The sequence below is a fragment of the Sinohyriopsis cumingii genome, chromosome 9 (genome assembly GCF_028554795.1).
Source record: "Sinohyriopsis cumingii isolate HCF-2022 chromosome 9, ASM2855479v2, whole genome shotgun sequence".
In the NCBI taxonomy this organism is placed as follows: Eukaryota; Metazoa; Mollusca; class Bivalvia; order Unionida; family Unionidae; genus Sinohyriopsis; species Sinohyriopsis cumingii.
The window spans coordinates 23,836,530-23,845,709 of record NC_142969.1 but is presented as its reverse complement, the minus strand read 5'-3'; positions in this window follow the sequence as shown (position 1 = coordinate 23,845,709).

The following is a 9,180-nucleotide window of genomic DNA, read 5'->3' as shown; positions in this document are numbered from 1 at the left end:
GGCCCGGTTCCGACAAATCGGCTGGTCACGCCGAGCCCTAGGAGGTCTTTATTAACTTTCTCACCTTCTTTCTCTCTCTCCTTGTATCTCTCTTGATACCACCGTTGCCCCTATATTCTTTTCCTTTATATTTCCCTTTTCCAAGTCTTAGAAGGCTTCCTAGAAGGCGGTGGCTTAACCGGTCAATCGGGGGGTAATTTTACCGACCTTAGAAATTGGCGACTTCAGGGTCATTCAAAGGTAATTTTATCAACTGAGTATGGCATCTGTGTATCCCTGACACTTGAAAAGTGTCCCCTTGTTGGGCTCCTTGGTGGGTGGGGAGCACGGGTGCTGAATTTTTAATCTAGCCATCATGGATAATTCCAAAAAAAATCAAAATAAAAGATCGAAACCCTTATCAGAGTCTGACGATGAACCATTTAGTGTGGAGTCATTTCCACGCTTCATGGTCATACAGTCAAAAGATGCCACGAAACCGCTTGCCGCACTATCTCCATTTGTCATCGAAAAGACTATCACAGGATCGATTGGCACACCTAAAAGTGTTAAAAAGTTGAAATCGGGTTGTCTTCTTATTGAGTGTGAGCGACGAGGTCAATCAGACAACATCAGGAAAATGAAAACGTTCTTTGATATCCCAGTAACCTCATTCGCTCACACCACACTGAATACGTCCAAAGGCGTGATTCGCTGCCGTGACTTGGCTGGAGTCACCGACGCTGACATCATCGAAGGAATGAAAGATGAAGGTGTCACTGCAGTCCGACGAATACGTATTAAACGTAATAACAATCTGCAGGACACCAACACCATTGTACTCACCTTCAACAGGCCAACTGTACCCAAAGTGGTGAAAGTTGGCTTTTTGCAAGTAAAGGTAGAGATTTACATTCCCAACCCCCTTCGGTGTTATAAGTGTCAAAAATACGGCCATCACGAAGACCGCTGCTCCAAGAGCCAAATATGTGGCCGATGCGGAGACAATGCTCATCATGAATCTGATTGTAGAGCAACTCCGCATTGTGTCAACTGCGGAAAAGAGCACCACGCAAATTCCAAGGATTGCGATACCTGGAAACAGGAGAAGGAAATTCCGAGGGTAAAATACACAAATAATATTCCCTATCCAGAAGCCAGAAAAATTGTACAGGCAAAAACAGCCCATCCTGGCCCATCCTTCTCCACTGTAGTGAAGAGCAATCCTAAAACAACGAAGGACGCTCAAACACAAACAGAAGCACCCGATTCAACACCAAATTCAAACACCCCCCATTACCAAGCACAGAAAAACACGGCATCTACTCAGACTACATTTAATAATACCCAACAACCTAAATCACCAAAGAATAAAAAATCTCACGGAAACAGGCAACAAAAGGGGTCAGATGACCCCATCAAACTTTATAACAGGTTTGGAGACATCGAGAGCATGGATGCAGAAGAATCTGCTCCATGCGCCCAAGGGAACTCCAGACCTACAAACAAAAAATTCACCCCCGTACTTCCTCCAGAGAAATAACAAAACAAATTCCGTCTGCGAAAGGTCTAACCTAGCTCCACAATCTTTAATTTAAATTTATAATGAAAAACACTATCATACAATGGAATTGTCGAGGACTTAAAGCAAATTACAATGATATTCTCCTGCTTTTAAACGAACATGATCCTGCGGTACTATGCCTTCAAGAAACCTTCTTGAAAGATACAGACAATATCACATTTAAAAACTACTCCCTGTTTAACACCTGCTCTCCAAATGTTGACAGGGCATCAGGAGGAGTTTCTGTTATTGTGAACAACAGAGCTCCTCATAGTTTCATTCCTTTAAACACCAATTTACAAGCCATTGCTGTAAGCGTCACTCTACATCGAGTGATTACATTTTGCTCTATTTATTTACCACCAAACACTAACCTAGTACCAAACGAACTCGATAATCTTGTTCAACAGCTTCCCGCACCCTTTGTTTTACTCGGGGATTTTAATGCCCATAACATTTTATGGGGATCGAATCATGTAAGTGACAGAGGTCACAAAGTTGAAGACTTTATTTCTAGACACGATCTGTGTCTATATAATACCAAAACACCTACATATTTACACCCAGGCACGGGTACATACACATGCATCGATTTGACAATTTGTTCTCCTTCGCTGCTTTTGGACTATGAATGGAAGGTCGCTGATGACCTTCACAGCAGCGATCACTTCCCAATCTCCCTTGTAAATCATAACTCTACAATTGATGAAGTAATTCCACGATGGAATTTAAAGAAGGCCGACTGGGCCAAATTCGAAACACTCTGTAAAACCAGGCTGAATGAGGATACAGTTTTCAATGTTAACGACCCCATTCAGCATTTTACATCTATTTTAACCGACATTGCAGAAGAATCTATCCCCAAGTCCTCAGCAAACTGTAAAAGAACCCTAAAACCTTGGCTCACTAAGGAATGTAAGGAAGCCATACGGCAACGCCGAGAAGCCTTGAAAAAATTTAACAATCATCCGACGCCCGAGAATTTAAGTAAACATCGTATTCTCCGGGCCAAAGCTCGCCGCACAATCAAAGAAAGTAAACGAGCATCATGGATGAAATATGTTTCCTTTTTAAACTCTCGTTCCTCAATTAAGAAAGTTTGGGACACGATCCGAAAAATAAACGGAAAGAGAAAACACAATTCTTTCCGACATCTAAAAGTGAACAATAACAATCTTAGCTCAAAACGTGACATAGCAAATGTTCTTGCTGATACATTCTCTAAAAATTCGTCATCATCTAATTATTCCGAAGCCTTCCAAAAATTGAAAACTCAAAAAGAAAAGTCACGTTTAAAATTCACATCCAACAACTCGGAAAGCTACAACCAGCTGTTTTCACTATCAGAACTTATGGAGGCTTTAGACAAGGCCCATGATACTTCCGCTGGGCCTGACAAAATACATTACCAGTTTTTAAAACATCTTCCAGAATCATCTTTAACATCTCTTTTAAAACTCTTCAATGATTTATGGATTACTGGTAACCTACCTAAAATATGGAAAGAAGCAACAGTAATACCAGTTCCCAAACCAGGTAAAGATAGTGAAGATCCTACCAACTATCGACCTATTGCACTCACAAGCTGCATGTGCAAAACAATGGAACGAATGATCAATTCTCGGCTTGTATGGTACCTGGAAACTAACAATTTAATATCTCCTTTCCAAAGTGGCTTTCGTTATGGACGGAGCACCAACGATCATCTGGTTAGACTAGAAACATTCATTCGCGATGCATTTATCAAGAAAGAACATTTAGTAGCGGTTTTCTTTGATTTAGAAAAGGCCTATGACACAACATGGAAGTACGGGATACTAAAAGACCTGCACGATCTAGGTCTAAAAGGCCGTCTGCCCTCTTTCATATCCAACTTCCTCTCCGACAGAGAATTCAAGGTACGAGTGGGCTGTACTCTCTCAGATTTGCACGAGCAAGAGATGGGTGTGCCCCAGGGCAGTATTTTATCTGTGACACTTTCAATATCAAAATTAATAACATCACCAAGTGTTTGACTCCTGGTGTGGATTGCTCACTATATGTTGATGATTTTCTCATATGTTATCGGTCAAAGCACATGCATACAATTGAAAGACAACTACAGCAAAATATCAACAAGATTCAAAATTGGGCTAGTACGAACGGTTTCAAATTCTCGAAATCAAAAACGGTATGTATGCATTTCTGTCAATTACGACGACACCACGATGAACCTAAACTCACGCTGGATGGAACACCTATTCCAGTTGTTGAGGAAACAAAATTTTTGGGTATTATCTTTGACAGAAAACTGACCTTTATTCCACACCTAAAAAACTTGAAAGCCAAATGCTTAAAAGCACTTGACCTACTTAAAGTAGTAGCACACACTGACTGGGGTGCTGATAGAAAAGTCATCCTGAATTTATATAGAACGTTTATTCGCTCCAAACTAGACTATGGTTGCGTTGTGTATGGTTCTGCCAGAAAATCGTATCTTAAAATGCTTGATCCAATTCATCATCAGGGAATAAGACTGGCTCTGGGAGCATTTAAAACATCCCCGTGTGAAAGCCTTCTAGCTGAAGCGAATGAACCACCGTTATCGCATCGTAGAGAAATGCTTTCAGCACAGTATGCTCTCAAATTAAAATCAAACCCTCTGAATCCGGCTTTTTCGGCTGTTTTTCAACCCAAATACAAAACTTTATACGAAAATAAACCAAACGCCATACCTTCCTTTGGCATTAGAATATCATCCAGCCTTGACACTACAAATATAGATCTTTCAAAAATTCAGAAAACATCCATCTCCGAAACACCACCCTGGCTAATTAAACAACCAAAAGTACGTTTTACGCTACACGATGGAAAAAAATCCGAAACAAACCCTTCTATCTTCCACAACTCTTACCATGAACTCCTCACCGAATTTAAAAACTACACGAGAATTTACACTGATGGATCAAAGGATGAGGAAAAGGCTGCTGCAGCCTTTGTTTGTGGAAATCACACAACGCAAGTTCGCTTACCAAATGGAGCATCAATTTTTACAGCCGAAATCAGAGCAATAGACCTTGCTCTGCAACATATAGAAAAGAATCGTATTTCAAACTGTATCATCTTCTCCGACTCGCTATCAGTACTTCAGTCACTACACAATAGAAAACTGGAGAACCCATTATTGAAAAACATACTTGTAAAAAATACCGAGCTGAGTGTCTCCCACAATATAATATACTGTTGGTTACCTAGCCACATTGGTATTAAAGGTAACGAAAAAGCAGATCGCGCTGCTAAAATGGCCCTTTCTCAAGAACCATCTGATTTTAAAATACCATATACTGATTTTAAACCTTGTATCAGAAAGTTCTTACGTCAGAAGTGGCAGGCATCATGGAATGATGCTGTAAATAACAAACTTCATGCAATCAAACCAACTCTAGGAGAATGGACTCCTTCCTACAGAACCATTCGTAGGGAGGAGGTAGTCATTGCAAGAATCCGAATTGGTCATACTTATATCACCCACACCCACATACTAAAAGGTGAAGACCCACCAGAGTGCGTTTCTTGCAATGAACCATTAACTGTCAAGCACTTTATGATAGAGTGCTTTGACCTACAACCTACGCGCGATCGTTATTACGTTGTGCATGACATGAAAGAACTTTTTGATAATATAAACATCACTCGTATTATCGAGTTCTTGAAAGCCGTAAATATTTACTCTAAACTCTGACTTTTATGCTATCACCTTGTGAGTTTTATGCAATATATATACCGTCCCATTTTAATACCTATTCATCTTTTTTACATCTCCCGTTGATCGGGAAGCTTTACTTTGCACCGTTACCATCTTACCGTTTTTAATTTCAACCATTTGTTCTTTTATATCGCTGGTCGATATAGAACCTTTTATAAGTTTTAAAAGATTATAAAGGTAACACTTTCTTTGGCGCTAAATAGCCTAAAAGCGCTGATGCGCCGTAAAAAAACAAACAATCAATCAATCAATCAATCAATCTTCGCCAAAATAGAGACCCCAATCTTTTCGAACCACCTCTGAATTTTAACGATTGGATTAACCATATAATTGATAAGCGAATGAAAAAAATAGTTTGAAACATTCTCAAGATATCTGTCAATCATTGTTTCATTAATTAACAGAATTAGTCTGAATGACAGCTAGTAGCAGTTATTGGCATATATTCATGGTATGATCTGTATGACAGACCGAGAAGTTTCGAATGCCCTAAAGATAATGTCGCATAAAAGGTCAGTAACTCCCAAATCGTCAAGGGAGTTAATGGTCAAATATGTTATAGAAACTGTTTATCGTCCCCCCGTCTCTCTGTCTCTTTCTCTCTGTCATTCACACACACTCGCACGCACACGTGCACTTGTACACAGACACAAATACGTAAATGCAGATACATATAGTCATTTGTCCATGTTTTTCAGTTTGAAACAAGTTACTCAGACGATGAATTAGGTTATCTTAATCGGCCTGATCGGAAAACATTGCTGTTATTTTCATAACCGCGATCATTTAACTAATCTAAAAATAGCAAAAAACGAAACTAAATACATTACATTACTAAGTTAACTGCTGTCATAATTTGATTAATTTCAAATAGTGTTATAATACCGGTTTTAGATCTTGGTTAATGATCTAGGTTACAGCCATCTGCCCCAAATACCTTTGTCCTCACATCACATGCGTATTTATGCGATCAGTGAAAGTTACCAACAGGTGCCAATGCAAAAGGATAGTGATGTGGTTTAGAAGGCCGTGACCTAGATCAGGTAACCAGCAAATGCCTCTATTAAAATACTACTTATAGATACACCCCAAGTGTCAGGTGCAATCCACACGCAGGGGCTTGAGTGGTATAATTGTTTGAACAATGTGTGAATGATTGTACACGGTAGGAATGATTGTGCACTGTGGCATCGGTTTACTGACAGTGAGTTTACATTAACGATCGCAATTACGGCTATGTCACGTACACAAAACTTCTGAACCAGATCAAACCTCATGTGCGTGGCAGCTCATTTAACATGGCAAATTTAGTTAGATAATTTTGAATTGTAGAAATCTTCGTGGTAGGACTAAGCCATATTTTTGTTAGCAAGTATTCGACAATTTGTGCAAAAATATAAATGATACCTGAATTAAAATTTGGTGCTGTCTTGGCTAACTCGTACAAAGTTAGTTTGCTAGTATGGGCGTCTTTCGAAGTCTATAACTATCGTCGTGTATGTTCCTTTAGCGTTTGATAAATTATTGTGAGAACGTCCTTGACCAACTTGCATGCACAGTTCAACGATCGTACTTCTTATACCCTCCAGATGACATCAATATTCTTGCCATGGAAAATTTTCCTTCAGCGTTGTATGCATACTTGTACATTGCCATTATTTATTCTGAATCGAGGTTGTACAGTATAGTACTATCTTTTAAATACACCTATTCTCGATCTTGATAGATCGCTGTTGATTGTTTTGTCATACTCTGGCACTCGAGCGACATAATTGTAAGCAAGTCTGAAAGCTTCTACGACAAGACGGCAAATAAATGTCTCTCGAAATACTCGTTGTTATTAAATATCGCGGCTGAAATGCAATCTCGTTGGCGATAACATATCCATATTCTGTATGCAGCTCTGTCTTCCGCAACAACGATAACCCTGCCTCAGTAGATTCGTAGAAGTCGAAAAGAGCTTTACACTCACCACCGAATCAAATGATGCCTATCGCGATCGAATCCTTTTCATACCTGTAATAGTCTCTAATGTTACAGGTTTGGTCATACTTTGGGTAGAATCCAGATTGACTTAGCAAAAACTTGCGAAACATCGTATCTACAGTATGTTTATATCTTATGGTATTATGAAAGAAAATCTAGATCTGGACAGCATATGTGGCAAATAATAAGCAGGCAGCTAACTGACGTCTCAGAAATGGACACTTACATTCCAGAATCCTACTTATAGTGCCGTTTAGTATATAGTCATTCGAATTATATTCGTCTATTTTGTGATGCAGCCGTTGTTTCTAGTTCCTTTCCCTCCCTTGGTGATACCAATATATTTTCTGATGAATGGTCCACTTAATGTTCCCAAAGATAAGTCTAAGTTACGAAATCTTCTTTCTTTCCATGTCTTTTTTTCTGGCTACGTTTTCATGAGATGCAAATGAACATTAAGCAAGGGTTGTGATGAAAACAAAGCCACGCATTTTGGTTGGCATAATCTAGTACCAATCTGAAGACTTCTGTTTCATCTGATCCGCTTTCACAAGATTATGTGAGACAGCAGTCAAGTCAATTGCTTGTACTATATATTCTCCAAAACGGAACAGAAATATATTCTAGTTTAACATAGTTATTTTATGCAGGCATCTGCTATCATCATCACTATCAAATTTGTTTTAAATCATTGTATAAGCTTCATGTAGCCATCAGTTGTACATAAATGAGATCAGCAACTCTAAATGGCAATATGTCCATAGACGGCTCTTGAGCTCACACATATTTTGTTTCCAAAAGCTCCTCAGATCATTTTCTAAGATGTTTATTCAGACAAAATGTGTTTTCATAGCTCGAGACCACAGCATAGCTCGCCGATCATGATGAGAATACTTATTGTCTGCGATCTTGTTGTCATAATGGAAAAAATAAGGAAAGTCATTGGGAAAAACTAACGGTGACCTCGGAGCTCCATTAAAACATACTAATCATGTCTGTTTTAACATTTCGTTTTAGTGTTCTTAAAATTATATATTTTGCTATAGAGATAACATATTCGTTTCATCCATGATATTTTATCCTTTACCTTAATTAATATATCTTCTACTTTACATCTTGCACTTTATAAGCACCTTTTCTCCTTCCCAGTGTTTTAAATTTGTCATTGGCTACTGTATATCTAGATATATGATTTCTAATAACACAGGTAAAGGCATTTACGCAACTTTCTTACTCAATATATAACAATCTTGAAATTAGTCTTTTATATACGCAGTCTAATTCAGAATTATATTTGAAATAAATTATAAATTTCAAATCAGCTGACAAGTAATCTCTGTTATACTTGGAATGTATATTGATACAAGCTTCGACATTTCCTTGTAAACTAATAAAAGACAGTGAGCACACAAATGAAGATGTTAATATGATTGGTAAGAACATAAGTTTAGTTCCCATAAGGCATGTCACCCTCTGAAATGAAACTTCCTAGGCAACTTGCAAACCGTTCACTGGAACTTTAAAAAATAAGACGTGAATGTTTGAGGCATCGAACAACTTGAGACCAAACATTCTCCAGAGACTGAACCTAACTTAAAAAAATCAAATGAAACAAAAATATATATTTACATCGGTTAAATAGCACGAGCATTTTTATTTTATAGATGGTAGAGAGAATATTTTAGGGACCTTTCTCGCTTGGTCCAAAACAAAGTTGTTACTGATTTTAAAGCTCATGAGATGACAACTCTGTACATAATATGATGACGTAGACAAAGAGTATTAACCTGAATGACGAACAACACAACAGCCTCAACGAAGCCTGGCAATTTCAATCTGCAATATTCAACATGGTAAAACTCTGTTTACAGACAATCGAAACCCTGAAATGTTTTACATTTTTGGG